The sequence below is a fragment of the Lemur catta genome, chromosome 9 (genome assembly GCF_020740605.2).
Source record: "Lemur catta isolate mLemCat1 chromosome 9, mLemCat1.pri, whole genome shotgun sequence".
NCBI classification, from domain to species: Eukaryota; Metazoa; Chordata; class Mammalia; order Primates; family Lemuridae; genus Lemur; species Lemur catta.
Window position 1 is genome coordinate 75,987,815 of NC_059136.1, and position 16,544 is coordinate 76,004,358.

The following is a 16,544-nucleotide window of genomic DNA, read 5'->3' on the forward strand; positions in this document are numbered from 1 at the left end:
GATCCCAAGCAAGAGGATGTGGTGCTTACTGGTTATCTTCTTTTTAGCAGGTCCTGAACTACATTTTTAGTTTTCTCCTTAAAAGCACGCGATTATATAACATTCCACTCTACCTTTCAGAAAGTTTTTATTCAGTTTTTTAGGATCTTCATGTGCAGTTTAAGAATTCATCCTATGCTTAAAGTAAAATTATTAAGTGTCAGATTCACTTGTTTGAACTTCCCTTCTTAATCAAATATTGGTTCATAAATCTTGATTGCTTTGATAGCACTAACTCTGTTATCTGCTTCTCCAGCCCCATATACTTCCCAAAATTTCTGCTTGTTTGATCCCATTTGTGTGTTTTGATCTCACTTTTTAGGATCTAACATTATACTAATAATTAGACTGTCTCAAGAGAAAATTTGCTTCTGAACCACAGGCTCATTTCTTTCTCGATTTGCTATTTTCCCAAATATTATTAGCTCCTCAAGTCCTTATTGCCTTGGCAGATCACCAAAATCTTCAAACAGATATTTTTTCTTAAAACACTATTTTTGGATTTTCTAAGTATTCTATACTGGAGCATTGGTCTACTGCAAGATAATACACTATATTTCAAAACAAATCTCCAGGAAAAAAAATTATTAAAGGGAAATACTAATTTCTATTCTGGTGGTTGAAATTTATAGAAGTAACAATAAACTGACAAAAGACCTCCTCTTTATGTGAAATATTTACTTAGTTTTATTATAATTATCTCTTTCCCAATCCATAAATTAGCAGAGTTTATTACTGACCAAACATACAACTATTCTTCTGCTTTCCCTAACCATATTCCATCCCCTGTCTATGGAACTTATGCTTAAATGTTTTATTTTTTTCTATAAACACGAAAAATTGACGTCTCTTTTTTGACTAAAGAGTTTTAATCCAACATTAATTTACTTATGCTGCAAATACAACTACTATATCCTTCTGGTCTACCTTTTAAAGTTCTTCTCTTATACTTCCTCTGAAGTCTTTTTACTGGCTATTATAGGAAGTTAGATATTTAAAACCCAGTTCATTAATTTCTTCGTGGGTTTCTCTATATATTGTAACTGGAATTATGCACAGGGAACATGTTTACTTTTTCAGTTCGTATTCTATTTGACACAGTGTTTTGACACAGGTTATGTGTATTTACTGTATTCAACCTAAATTAGATTGTAATTTCTATGCAGGATTAATAGTTTGTTCAATTCAAGTCTAATAATATCTTTAAGCACTTTATAAGTGTAATGTGGGGAAGATAGTACCTTGATAGGATATAAAGCGGAATACAAAGATATCCTCAGTAGAACTTAACCACATAAATGACTAATTGTAAGACAAGGAAGACAGAGATAAGGTATTAAAATTGTGCTACAATAATCATTCTGTTCACTTCAAAATCATCATATTTTAATAACAGTAATCTCACACATTATGCAGAACCTAGGGTACTGATAATCTTTGCACAAAAAATATATTTAAATAATATTAATAATGTTTATTATTATTCAGAACTCAAAATAATAAATGAATTATTAGTTTAAAAGTCTCAAATTTTGAGATAAGTACTTATAGTCACTGTTTACCTTATAGAAGCTCAGTTTTCACAGATCACAGTTATAAAATGCCTGATGAAATGTTCATCATTGAAGAATTTTAAAGCATATTTTTTTTCTACTACTATGGTCTATATCAAATACCATTTTTGATAATTAACTTTCTATGAAAATCCTTTATTTTCTTTCTACATATAGAAAACAAATTAATTAAAATAATATAAACAGACATATGCTTTAAGGAACAAGGAACTCATAAAATTTGACTGGACTTTTTAACATTTTGTATACATGTACACAATACACACATACACAATGCATATATATACACACATATAATACATATATACACACACACATATATATAAAAACATAGAATTAGCTCTCTGTCAGGATAATAAACACATCAAAGAATTATGGTCTATATACCCATAAACAAATAAAAAACAGAAAACAACTCAATTCTCTGATGATAATATGTAATGACATATTGTTGCTACAAAAATAATATGTAATGTATAAGGCTTAATATTTCCCTCAATCTACACTCAGAAAACACTATATGATGTAATGACAGACAAGCATACCTTTTTGAGCTACCAGATGCGGGTCATTTGGAAATTCAAATTTTGAATAGTTTTTAAAGGTGAGGGAACAAATGTTTTTATTTTCAGATGGAGCATCCCTTTGTGTCTACCATGTGTTTGTGCACATGTTGAATGCCATTTAGAAGCAAGTGAGAAATAACATTGCAGTAGATTGAGCACAGTTGTTAAGACACAATTATTTTCCACTGAACATATGTTTAACTTGTGTGAATTCCAGTTTCTTTATGTAGAAATTGTATTCACTGTGTAAAGCCATGTCTTGAATATCACCCTAACTGTCTGTATTTTATTAATATGCGATTAAGTAAATATTGACTGAGCTTGGGCTCAGATTAGGAGATTCTCGGTGAAATAAGGACACCAAATGTGATTTATGTAACAGAACTAAGCTAAACACATTTTGTTTTCCAGAGGTTAACATACTGGACTGTGAGGAAAAAAGGGACATAGAGTATAGGACCTACTTTCTGGTTTTATTATAGATTGAAATTGCCCGAGATAGTTTCAGTATTCAAAGAATTTCCTGCGACATGAACATGACTGGAAAAATAATTTTCAACATTAAATTTGGTGAACTGCTGAACTTTGTTAATATTTTTTTCAGTGTTCAATTTAATTTTAATAAATTGCATAGTTCTGGCAGCAGGGTGAAGTCTAAAGATTGAAAGCCTGAATAGGTCAAAGGAAAAGTAAGCTTGCCAATGCAAGCCTGTTTAAACACTAACTAAAAAAAAATTAAGCAGGAAAAACAGTTTAAAAAAATATTGTGAATATCTTTGATCATCAGGTGGTTGAAAAGAAGTAATATGACAAACAGGAAATTACAAAGAATAACTATTTTGACTATAGTGGAAATAGCGACTTAGGTAGCCACATTTCAAACTAAATGCAGAATATTTTCCTAGAATTTAAAGAAAAAGTATCCAGATGTCTAAACATTCTACTCAATGCAGCTTTTATTTGGAGTTTGGCAAGCCTTCAGAAAACTAGTAGTCAAGTTTAGCTGGAATACTTTTTCCAGCCTATTTACATAATTTCATACGTATTTTATGCATCTGCATTACATTTTTTAGCAGTGACCATATTTAATTTTAAGTTTTTTTGTAAATGTTATATCTGTTTGCATGAGTTATTTTGTTGTTTCCCATGAAAATGCTTTGAGGATAAATGCAATACTCAACCTGTGAAAAATTATTGCAAACAGTGATGAAGACAAACTTACATAATGATATAATTAAATTCCCTAATAACTGTCTCCATATAATTGCAGTAGTCTGCTCTCAAATAGAAAAAATTTCACCCTAAGAAAGAAAATTAAAATACTCTCTTATTTACAGATTTCACACAAGAATGTGTTTATTTTTAGGATTTAAAAATACTATATAAAGAAAATTTATTTTATGCCTGTATTAAAGCATTGTGGACATTGTGGTTCACTGTAATTACATGATAAAACCTCCCTTAGACAATTTTCAGTATGAAAATGTAAAAACACAAAAACTACTAGGTCCTCAATAAATGAATGTAGGAATAGCAACCAAAATAATAAATAAGTCATTTATTTGTATTGTGTGATCAAAATTTAATAACTTCTTACCCTTTGTGTTATATACTGCAATTATGCCAATTGTTAATATAAAAAAGTTTAGGCATATGGAGTTTCAGTACTATGTCTAAGGTCACAAAGCTATTAAAATTGAGAACCAGTATTCAAATTCACATAATCTGATTTTAGAACCTTTTCATTTAACCATTATGCTAAAGAAAAAGAGATGAATAAACAAAACAAATAATAATAACAGCAACAAAACAAAAAGTATTAGCAAACATTAGATCAAATTAGTTAGGAATGTAAGAAACTACAAGCAAAAACTACATTCATTTATTCATGTACACATATAAGAGACTTTTTTTAATTTCAGCATATTACAGGGGTACAAATGTTTAGGCTACATATATTGCCTTTGCCCCGCCCAAATCAGAGGTTCAAGACATCTTTTTTAGATAACACTAAAAAGATACAGAAAGAAGTAGAATAAATAATTCCTGATTGTGTGTTGCTGAAGGTTAGTCTAGAAGACAAGCATACTGGTCAGGGCTCTTAGTTGTAAGCAACAGAAACCAGTGGCCTATTTGATCAGAGAAGAAGTGTGTTGAAAGTATATTGTGCAGTTCACAGATGCTTTAGGAATACTAGAGTAATGGGGTAGAAAATGGATAGGAACAAAGAAAACTCTGCAGACATAATTACATCATAGGACTATTCAATTGACGAATTCCCCCTTTATCACTACTAGTCCCTTGAAGCTGCAGCATACACCTTCAACTATGAGGTAAATCTGGAACTGCTAAAACTAGGTGTTGCTAGTGCTTTTCTTGCCAGAAAAGGATATTCACTGTGTTGATTTTTTGCTTCACTGCTTTGATGCAGATGCATTGGGTGACTGATCCTTGCATTCATGCCCACATGGAGTATTTGCAAAAAAGCCTAACAAAATGGATTGATAGTATATTAGTCAAGGTTTAACCAAAGGAGCAGTACCGATAGGAAATATATGTGTATGCCTATATGTGTGTGTGTTTGTGTGTGAGTATATGCAAATTGGCCTTCGCTATTGGGTTGCAAGTTAAGTAAACCCAAAGTCCACAAGGCAAGCATTCAGGGAGGGAATATCCAGGGCCCGGAGGTGGGGTATTGGGGGAGGAAATAAATTGCAGACTCAGCTATGGCTTGGAGTGTCTAATTTTTAGGGAGTGCCTATTTCCATCTTTAGAGGACTTCCCCCTGATTTATTCAGACCCAACCAAAATAATCCCTATTTTGATTAACTCAGAATCAATTGATTTGGAACTTCAATTACATTTGTAAAAATTTTTTGCAGAAAAATTTCAACTAAAGTTTGAAGAAAATAAATGCTACAAATTGGTGTTTTCTCTGACATTCTTCAATTCTCATTAAATAAACTCCTTTATATCCTACTTTAACTAGAAATCTACTAGAAAGGTAATTTTGGGGACTGCATAATAGTTCAGACTACCTGCACTGACACATCAATAAGCCATTATAGTTTGCCTTTCATCAAACTGGTATGTCACATACGTATCCTTAAACCATATTTAATCTTCAAAGAAAGGCAATAAAAAGTAATAATTTAATTTAATGTAACTGCCCTGCATACAACTGGAAACACACTAAACTTGTCTGAAGCAGAGCTAAAAAGCCCTTAAATAAAAATATTCACTCATTCTTCTCATAGCTGATTCATACTCTCCATTTGACATTCTGTAACTTAATACTGGAAAATATACTCTATTTTATCAAAACATCTTAGATAGTAGGAAAAGAGAGGGAAAAGATAAAAAAAAGTTGGCTAATAAATATGCAGACCAAACCAAAATTAAAAAGAAATAATTATAACTCTTAGGTACATCTTTATTTCTGTAACTGGTCATGTAATCATAGCTGCTATATATAACTACTTTTTCCACTACCCAGTTCATATTTCCTTTGGCCTCATAAGTATGTCAGCTGATCGTGTTTTTTGCCCAGTGGAGTGATCCAAACCTTCATTTGTGAAGAGTATGGGCCTTAGTTCTTGCTGAACTGAGTTTCAGTTTTTCATTTACTCAGTCACAAGACTGACTATCATCTGCATTACAGGTATACTTCTTTTTACTCCTCTTGTTTAATAGCAATTCAATTTCCTCTTAATAGGCAGGATTAATAACCACAGCCACTATGATAACTCCCCTTTTTGCCTGTTAATTCAGAGACATGAGAAACCAAAGTGTCCAAGTGTCAGTCTCAACATCTAGTTTAATAGAATCTTATTTTCCCCTAGTGGAAATAGTCCTCCCATTTGAACTAAGATCTCTAAGTCAAATAAATATTTATTTAGTAGATAAGTAGGGGTAATACGGAAGCCATTTCTATTTCCAGTCCTTTATTCTGGGACTCACAAATCCTGGCTATGAGAGACATAGTATCACATACTGAACACAGATTTTGAGTATATACCACAAACCAAAGGATATTGCTCCAGCTCCACAAAGTATTGTCATTTACCTGGAACTATAACTGAGTTTTCCCATGGCTATTCCCCATTTTTATCTGGTCAACTGCTTCAGGATTATGGAGAACGTAGCAAGAGCACTGAATTCCATGAGCATAGGCTCACTGTCAAATTCATTTGCTATGAAATTAATTTCTTGGTCATGAGCAATACTGCTTGGAGTACCATGATAGTGGCTATGGCATCCTGTTAGTTCATGGATGGAATCTTTGGCAGAATCATTGAAAGCAAAGAACACAACTTCATATACAGAGTAAAGTCTGTGCTAGTAAAGAAAGTGTATCCCATGCATGATGAAGTGGTCCAATATAATCAACATCCACCAAGTGGCTGGCTGATCATGCTGAGAAATAACACTCAGTGTTGGACTCTGATGCTGGCAGATTAGGCACTCTGCAGTGGCTGTAGCCAGGTCAGCCTTGGTGAGTGAAAGACTATGTTTCTGAGCTCTGGCCTAACCTCTGTTTTTGCTACTGCTGAACCCATTGGACAATAACAGGAAAGGCTTGAGAAAGAGGCTGACTGGTATGCACAGACTGAGTCATCCCAGTCCCCTGATTATTTCAATGCCCTGACTCCTTAGGTCATCATTTGATAAGCATTCACGAAGGCCACAAATATCTTGATACTCTACGCATGTTAGGAGCGGTCTCTCAACATACATCTTCCCCAGACCTTCTTGCTATCCATTTTTCAATTGTCTTCCAAGACCCCAACTATCCAGCCAAATCATTGGCTACAACATAAGAATTGTCATAGACTTGTATCTCTTCCTGTCTTTGTTTCTGTAAAAAACTGAATAAGCAGATGGACTGCTTGAAGCTCTGTCTACCCTGATGATTTTCTTTCACCACTATTTTTCAGAGCTATCTCATTGTGGGTATGATGTATTATGGCTGTCTACTCTCAGGTGGTACCTGCGTATTATGAAAAACAATGCATTAAATGGATTCAAGTTTTTATTTCTTCAGTAAACTGGTCATAGGGAACTTCTCATGAACCATAGGTGTTGATGAGAGAAAGAAAAGGCAATATATCAGGACAGGGGCCACTTCCTCAAGCATTTTACGCATTCATTCATGGTCTGAGCCTAGCCTGGTGTATACCATTTCCATTTGATGATGGAGTGTTTCTGTGCACACCTAAACTTATGACTTGGTGTGTCAGACAGCACACCATTCATGATGGGCAGTTCAGGTTACATGGTAACATTATGGTTCATGGTCAAGCAATCAGCCTCTAATAAGGCCTAGTCACAATCCAAAAACTTATAATGTTTAAAAGGAGAATTATTTTCTTGCTGATTTTCCTGAGTTCTACATAGATTCCAGTTATCAGCCCTTTATTGGTTATGTAGCATGCGAATATTTTCTCCCATTCTTTAGATTGTCTGTTTGCTCTAGTGATGGTTAATTTGGCTGTGCAAAGCTTTTTAATTTGATCAGGTCCCATTTATTTATTTTTGTTATTGCTGTGATTGCCTTTGGAGTCTTCTTTATAAATTCTTTGCCTAGGCCAATGTCTATAAGAGTTTTTCCAGCATTTTCTTCTAGAATTCTTATAGTTTCATGCCTCAGGTTTAAGTCTGTTATCCACTGTGAGTTGATTTTTGTGAGAGGTGAAAGGTGCAGATCCTATTTCAATCTTCTACATGTGGCTATCCAGTTTTCACAGCACCACTTATTGAATAAGGATTCTTTCCCCCAATCTATGTTTTTGTCTGCTTTGTCAAAGATTAGACGGCTACATGAGGATGGTTTTATATCTGGATCCTCAGTCCTGTTCCATTGCTCTGTGTCTCTGTTCTTGTGCCAGTACCATGCTGTTTTAATTGCTATAGCCTTGGAGCATACCTTGAAGTCTGGTAAATTGATGCCTCCCAGTTTGTTCTTTTTGCTTAAGACTGCTTTTGCTATATAGCACCTTCTTTGGTTCCATACAAAGCATAGGATTATTTTTTCCAAATCTGCAAAAAATGATGCTGGTATTTTAATAGAGATTGCATTGTATCTGTAGATCACTTTGGGTAGTATAGACATTTTAACAATGTTGATTCTGCCGAACCATGATCATGGAATGGTTTTCCATCTGTTTATGTCCTCTGTTATTTCCTTCCTCCATTAAAAAGTAGGCAAAGGAAATGAACAGAAACTTTTCAAAAGAAGATAGACTGTTGGCCAACAAACATATGAAAAAATGCTCAGCATATCTAATCATCAGAGAAATGCAAATCAAAATCACAATGAGATATCACTTATCTCCAGTAAGAATGGACTTTATTAAAAAGTCTCAAAACAATAAATGTTGTGGATGTGGAGAGATAGGAACACTCATACAATGCTGGTGGGACTGCAAACTAGTACAACCTCTGTGGCAAATAATATGGAGATGCCACAAAGAGCTACCAGTAGAACTATCATTTCATCCAGTAATCCCATTACTGGGCATCTGCCCACAGAAAAAAGAGACATTCTATCAAAAAGACATCTACACTAGAATGTTTATAGCAGCACAATTCACAATTGCAAAGATGTGGAAACAACCCACATTAATATATGAGTGGATTAATAAAATGTGGTATATGTATACCATGGACTTCTACTCAGCCACAAAAAACAATGGTGATCTAGCACCTCTTGTATAGAGGTGGATAGAGCTGGAGCCCATTTTACTAAGTGAAGTATCACAAAAATGGAAAAACAACCACTAAATGTATTCACCGTCAAACTGGTTTTAATTGAGCAATGCTTATGTGCACATATAGTACTAATATTCACTGGGTGTTGGGCAGGTGGGGAGGGGGAAGGAGGGAATGGGTATATTCATATCTAATGGGTGCAATGCGTACCATTGAGGGGATGGAAATACTTGAAGCTCTGACTCAGGTGGGGCAAAGGCAATATATGTAAACTAAACATTTGTACCCCCAAAATATGCTGAAATAAAATAAAAAATAAAATAAAATAAAAATAAAAGAGAACTATTATCTGCAGAGAATATATATTTTTCCTCCAATATTCTAAGGTTCTTTGCTCTGATATACCTATACAGCACTACTATAGGCTCTGAAAAGCATCTCTGTAAGCAGCAAGAAGAAACCAGGCAGCATCTTCAACACTTTTCTTGGAATTCTTCTTCACTATATCCCAAGTTCACCACTTACAGGTTCTGTTCCACATGACTGCAGAAGGTAATTTTTGTAAGTCTTTTGTTACTACATGATAGTAGCTCCCCTTTTGCCAGTAATATTTTTCCAATAATATTTCCTCACTTCCTTTTGAGACCTTATCTGAAGGGTCCTTAAAGTCTAGATTTTTACCAATAGTCTGAGACAATTTAGCTTCTCTATCATGCCATTAAAAATTTTTGAGCCTTGACTTCCAGTTTTGGGCCTAGCATGTAAGAAGTTTAGAAGTCACCCCTCTTTACTAACAATACATAAAAAGATGAACAAATTAAAAAATCAACAGTGCTTCTTAGATTCAAAGTAGAAAAGAGGTCACAGGGCAAACTGCTGCCTCAAAAATGGGAGACACAGATAGGCAGATAGAGAGAATTACAACTTACTAGACCCAGTAATTGGGTATGGACCCACAATTTTATGAGTTTTACCACCCGCATCTCTACCATGTCCTCACAGAGAATACTTGAGAAAAATCACCTCATATATCTGGCAGGGGAAAGGAAAAAGGAACCATTTTGAAATACTCCAGAGCATTCTGTTTTTCTTAACGGGACCTGCTTTCTGAAGAAAACTGTTTTACCAGAGACTGATCTGCTGAGGCTTTATCAAATCCTGACCCAACTATAGTCCCCTCTAATCATGCTCTCCTACCTAAGGAGGTGGGGGAAATGTAAATCACTAGTGGAGTTCACAGTCCAAGGATGCATGCTCACTAAAAGATTGAGACCTAATCATAGGACTATAGAACTATTTCCCTCCCCCAACATTTTACCACCACATTACTAATGGCCTATTTGGTACAATTCCTCTTACTCAGACATTATGTCTATTATCCAAAGGAAAAAAGAAAAAGAAATTAAAAGATATGCTAATGGGCAAAATACACAGTTTGAAGAGAATCAACAAGTGTCAGAACCAGAGTCAGATATAGCAGGAAAGATGAAATGATCAGACTAGGAATTTAAGACATTAAAGGCTATGTGAATTGTATTTAACCCATGCTAGTTTTGAGTCTGGGGCTTCGTGAAGCATATATAACTCATACATCTCTTTACTTTGGGAGCATATAACTCACGTACAACAATAAAAAATAACAAATTTTTCATTAAATTAGAAAGGATCATTTTGTTTTTGAAGTTTTTATTCCATTTTCATAGTGGAACACTGTGGCCCCAAGGGAAAAAAAATTTTTTTCTAGTGTGGCCGTCAATGTGTTAAAAACAAACAAATAGGGCCGAAGATATATAAGGGGATATGAACACCAGGACTCAGGAATCATGGGATCCACTTTAAAATCTGCCTGTTGCATGTCATAATGTCATTTTTTATTTTGGAAGAGAAGTTCTTTTTCCCCACAAAAATCTGTAAATTGGACAATATCTGAAACATGGAATGAAGTTAGTTTGCATTCTGAATAAATACCTCACCTCAAAAAAGACAAATGTCAAAAAAGGATATCAAACACAGGGCAACCAACCTTGCAATGGAAAGCAGTGGAGAAATGAAAGCAGCAGAGCTTATGCACTTTATATTAAGACAGTCTGGAAGAAAACCCAGCAAAAATGTTATGATAGTCATGAGATTAGTCAAGGGAGTTTTGAAGAGATACTATTTGAGCTGGGCCTTGATAAAAAGAAATGATGAAGTTTAAATAAGGATTTGTGTCTGTGGCTGAATTCAGAATGTTCAATAATAGAAAAAGAGGGTCAACCTTTATGTTTTGGGAAGCCCTTTGTGAAATATGGCCAACCACATGAGCATAAAATTCAAGACTGTCTCTAGCTTGTGAGCAAATTCAGTAAAATTACTTATTTTATTCTAATTTGAATTATTTTATGTATATAATATAGTATCTTAATCTACCAGGAGTAAGATTAATAAAATAATAATAATGTTAGTAATAACTTTGATAAAGTGTAAAACTGTGAATTAATTCACATTTTATTCAATAAATGTTTGCTAAGTTAAATGAAGCACATCTTAAATAAAAAATGAAATTTTCCAAAAGTTTCATAAACACAGTCACAATTATGGTAATTTTTAAATTAACATTTCTTGAGTGAAGTAATAAATTAACTAATGGAGAAAAGAGTGAAAAATTAAATACTAGGATTAAAAAAATTAATATTTCTGACACTCTGCTGCCTTCATATTACTGCTCATTGAAATGAGTTACTATTTTACTTTCACCTAATTAGAATATGAAGATAGGCTCATGCTATTTTGAATGCCATAAGAGCACTTTTGAATATAATTTTTATAATCATTAAAATCTACATCACAAGTAGTAGCTCTGGAAAAATGTTTGTATAGAATAATTGAAGGAAAAGAGATGCTTCAAACTCTTTAATTTAGTACCTCATGGCCTAAACGTTGTTCTGTATTTTTATTTCTGTTCAACAAAAGAAGTACTTTACCCCTTTCAAGATAGAAAGGGAGTAGAGGAACTAGCTGAATAATTTTAAGATAAATATTATATTACCCTCATATCAATATAATAGGAATAGTTTCTTGGGACAAAAGAAATTATGCCAGTTTTATGAAAAAAGCATTAAAAATCAAAACTATGCTTTCTGAGAGCCCTAAGACTTGTTTTATTATATGGTCTCATCTCTGAAGAACATTTGCCTCTCTCTCCATTATTCTCTCATTTAGTTGTTTGCCGACACGGTTAATTTACTCATCTTCATTTCAACCTTCCTTACAGTTTGTAAGACACAGAGAGGAGCATGCCATTAGAAATCACAGAAACACACATAGGGAAGAACTTCATGTGAAGATAGAAGCAAAAATGAGCATGACACAGCTGTCTGCAAACCAAAGAATGCCAAGGATTGCCAGCCATGACCACAGCCTAGGAAAAGAAGGGAAGTATTTCTCCCTACAGCTTTCAAAGAAAGCACAATGACCCCACAAACACTTTGATTTTAGACTTCTAGCCTTGACAACTCTGAGAGAATAAATTTCTTTTGCTTTAAGTCATCAAGTTTGTGGGAATTTGTTACAGCAGCTCAAGAAAACTAACATAGCACATAAGAAGGTACAGGAAAAAACAAAACAAAACAAAAAAAACTTATCACCTAAAGATGTCAAAACCTTAAAGATTAAAGGCAGGAATTGCATTTGTATGCATTGAACACTGACCAAATGGGAGCCTGACTCAGATTTTAAAAATGTAATTACTTTGGAAATATTTTCACTGAATTAAGAAACAGAATCTCAGGCAATTTTAGCCCTTAGGCTAACTTTTCATTAGAACATTTATATCTCTTTTGCTTTATACTCTCTAAAGAAGTAAATTGTCATATTGATTCTTTGTTCATCTCTGTTATGGGAAAGAACACTGTTAACTTAATTTTTAAGTTTCTACTTCCCATGACAATTATGCCTCACTGGAAATTAATAAATTGAGTACCATGGTTGTATTGAGTTTTGTATAATCACCTCTGGAGACTGATAAGGGCAGTAAGTCCCAAGGGACCTATAACAGGGTTTTGTAACCTTGACTGCCATCTCCAAATGCCCATAGTCTTGTTCCTAAAACTTGCATATCACCAAGTAGGACTCTACATACAAAAATTATAATGTAAAATAATTTCAGGATTGGAAGAGATTGTTATAGGCCACTAAATTCAATCTGTACATCTGGATCTCAAATGGCTCAACGGAGCCCCAGAGGTGATTCTCTAGACGTGCCTCAGCTGGCTTCATGCCTGCTCCCATTATATTTCCAGCTTTTTGTTATCAATTTGTAGACTAAAGTACATACTGAATTCTTCTAGCTTCCTCTGATTTAACTTTCTTCCATGAAATTACTAAAAATAGGAACTGCTTTGTTCCTCAAGTCCTATATTCTGAAACATAATAAATTTTAAGGGACAAGTCTCATGTCTGATGTATGGGTCACCCAGTTTATTAAACTACCCAATGCCATAACCAGAGACATTCAAACTACAAAAAAAGATGAGAAGTTGATGGCTTCATACTATAGACAGCTTTTCCCAAGATGTCAGAACAAGACTCCATACAATAATGAGATTCTTACTGCCCTTAATGCTACTTTTTTCACTTGGTAGGATAAAGGTATAATCAAAATTTCACAATTAATATCTTTTGCTCATAACATGACAGAATCTCACTCAAGAGATCATTTAGTCCACCTTAGCAGGTGACTGTGACAACATCTCTAATATAAATGTTGCTCATTCTCTGCTTTAATTTGACCCAATCATGGAATACTAAATGATAAAATTTCTATATATTATCTATTGATTAAATAATGAAATGCTTGTAATATTGCAAATACATGCTATATCCTGATAAATTCTTCTGGGAAGGTTGAGACCCACATATAGAAAATAAGAAAACAGGCCATGTGGTTACAAGAAGTCTCATCTAAACCCCCGTGGCCATTTGATTTATTCGATTGATTGCCTTAAGCTGTAGTTCATTGCTCAAAACCATTATGCAATCTGGAATTATCATAGTATTATTAATTTTATTTAAAACTTAAGTTTTTAAATATTATATCTGTTACTTGTTAAAATTTTGCAGAAGTACAACTCCTGACAAAACAATGCTGGACCTCGTGCTTTGAGATGATAGCCAATGCTCATGTAACATACAATTATTTTTTTATTTCAGCATATTACAGGGGTACAGATATTTAGGTTATATACATTGCCTTTGCCCCACCTGAGTCAGAGCTTCAAGTGTGTCCATCTCCCAGACAGTGCACACTGCACCCATTAGGTGTGAATATACCCAACTTCTCTTTTCCCCTCCTCCTATAACATTCCCCTCCTATACTGGATGAATGTTACTACTATATGTGCACTTAAGTGTTGATTAATTAATTCTAATTTGATGGTGAGTACATGTGGTGCTTGTTTTTCCATTCATGTGATACTTCAGTTAGTAGAATGGGCTCCAGCTCTATCCAGGATAATACAAGAGGTGCTAGATCACCATTGATTTTTGTGGCTGAGTAGTACTCCGTGGTATATATATACTACATTTTTATTAACCCACTCATGTACTGATGGGCACTTGGATAGAGAAATTGACCTTAACAATGGCATCCAGGTAGACTTATTCTGAAAGCCACTTCCTCCAAATCTTCCTTATTGCTCACACTTGGCTAAAAATGTTTTGACACTGACTCCAAAGTTGCCAATCACTTCCCTCTGTTGTGGGATCAAACAAGACAAACTGGTACAGGTTCTTCCCAGCAACAAGAGACAATCAAAACCTAATTACAGGATAATTGATCAGCAATGCTTTTGGAGAAAGATTTTGAACAGAGAGAAAAAATGTGAAGGTTGTCAGAATCAAAATAGAGTCATTTGTGTTGAAAACCCTGACAAATAGAACTGAAGGAGGCCATGAAGGAAACATCTTTTTGCATGAATGCCTAGTAACAACAACTATTTCTAAAACTGCAAAAACCACAACCTTGCTCAAGAGCCATGGCAACTTTACACACACACAAAAAAATACTTCTGTGAGGACATTTGCCTGACAGATGACTGTCCAGCCTGACTGGTACCACCTTTGTTATTGATCTTAGCAGCCAAAGATAATTATTGCAAAAACAGTTATGTAATCTTCTTCATTTTTCCTTTAAAAACCTTTGTCTTCCATTGCCTCTCTGAATATGCAAATGGTTTACCATGGCACTCGTATTCTTTTTTTTTTTAATGAAAACCCTTTTATTTTTATGATTACAATCAGTATTTCTATATGTATGCATGTTAATTTTAGCATTAATCATTATGTACAAATTTTTTTCTTTTTTTAAATTTCAACTTATTATAGGGGTACAAAAGTTCAGGTTATATATATTGCCCAGGTCTGGCCCATCCCCCTGAGTCAGAGCTTCAAGTGTGTCCATTCCCCAGACAGTGCGCCTGGCACTCACCATGTAGTTATACCTCCATCCCCTCCCGCCACCCCCCACCTCCCCAAGTTAGCACCTTCAAGCATGACCATTCCCTAGACGGTGCGCAATGCACTCATCATGTAGGCATACACTCATCCCCTCCCTCCACCCCCCACCTCAGTCTGATATCCAATTGGTATCCTTCCCCGATGTGCATTTAGGTGATGATCAGGGAAACCAATTTTCTGGTGAGTACATGTGATGCTTGTTTTTCCATTCTTTGGATACTTCGCTTAATATAATGGGTTCCAACTCTCTCCAGGAGAACCAAAGAGATGTTGTATCACCATTATTTCTTATAGCTGAGGAATATTCCATGGTATACATATACCACAGTTTACTAATCCATTCATGGACTGATGGGCATTTGGGTTGTTTCCACATCTTTGGAATTGTGAATTGTGCTGCTATAAACATTCGGGTACAGGTGTCTTTGTTATAGAATGACTTTTGTTCTTCTGGGTAGATGCCCAATAATGGGATTGCTGGATTGAATGGTAGGTCTACTTGAATCTGTTTAAGATATCTCCATAATGCTTTCCACAGGGGTTGCACTAGTTTGCAGTCCCACCAGCAGTGTATGAGTGTTCCTGTCTTTCTGCATCCATGCCAACATGTGTTGTTTTGGGACTTTTTGATAAAGGCCATTCTTACTGGAGTTAAGTGATATCTCATTGTGGTTTTGATTTGCATTTCCCTGATGATTAGGGATGTTGAGCATTTTTTCATATGTTTGTTAGCCGTTCTTATATCTTCTTTTGAAAAATTTCTATTCATGTCGTTTGCCCATTTTTTGATAGGGTTGTTTGATTTTTTCTTGCTGATTTTCCTGAGTTCTAAATATATTCTTGTTATCAGTCCTTTAGCTGATGTGTAGTATGCGAAAATTTTTTCCCATTTTGTAGGTTGTTTATTCTCGTGACTGTTTCTTTGGCTGTGCAGAAGCTTTTTAATTTAATCAGGTCCCATTCATTTATTTTTGTTGTTGCCGTGATTGCCTTAGGTGTCTTCTTCATAAATTCTTTGCCTAGGCCAATGTCTGTAAGACTTTTTCCTACATTTTCTTCTAGAATTCTAATCGTTTCACACCTAAGGTTTAAGTCTGTAGACCAATATCAAGAACTGAAATTGAAACAGCAATAAAAAAACCTTCCCAGAAAGAAAAGC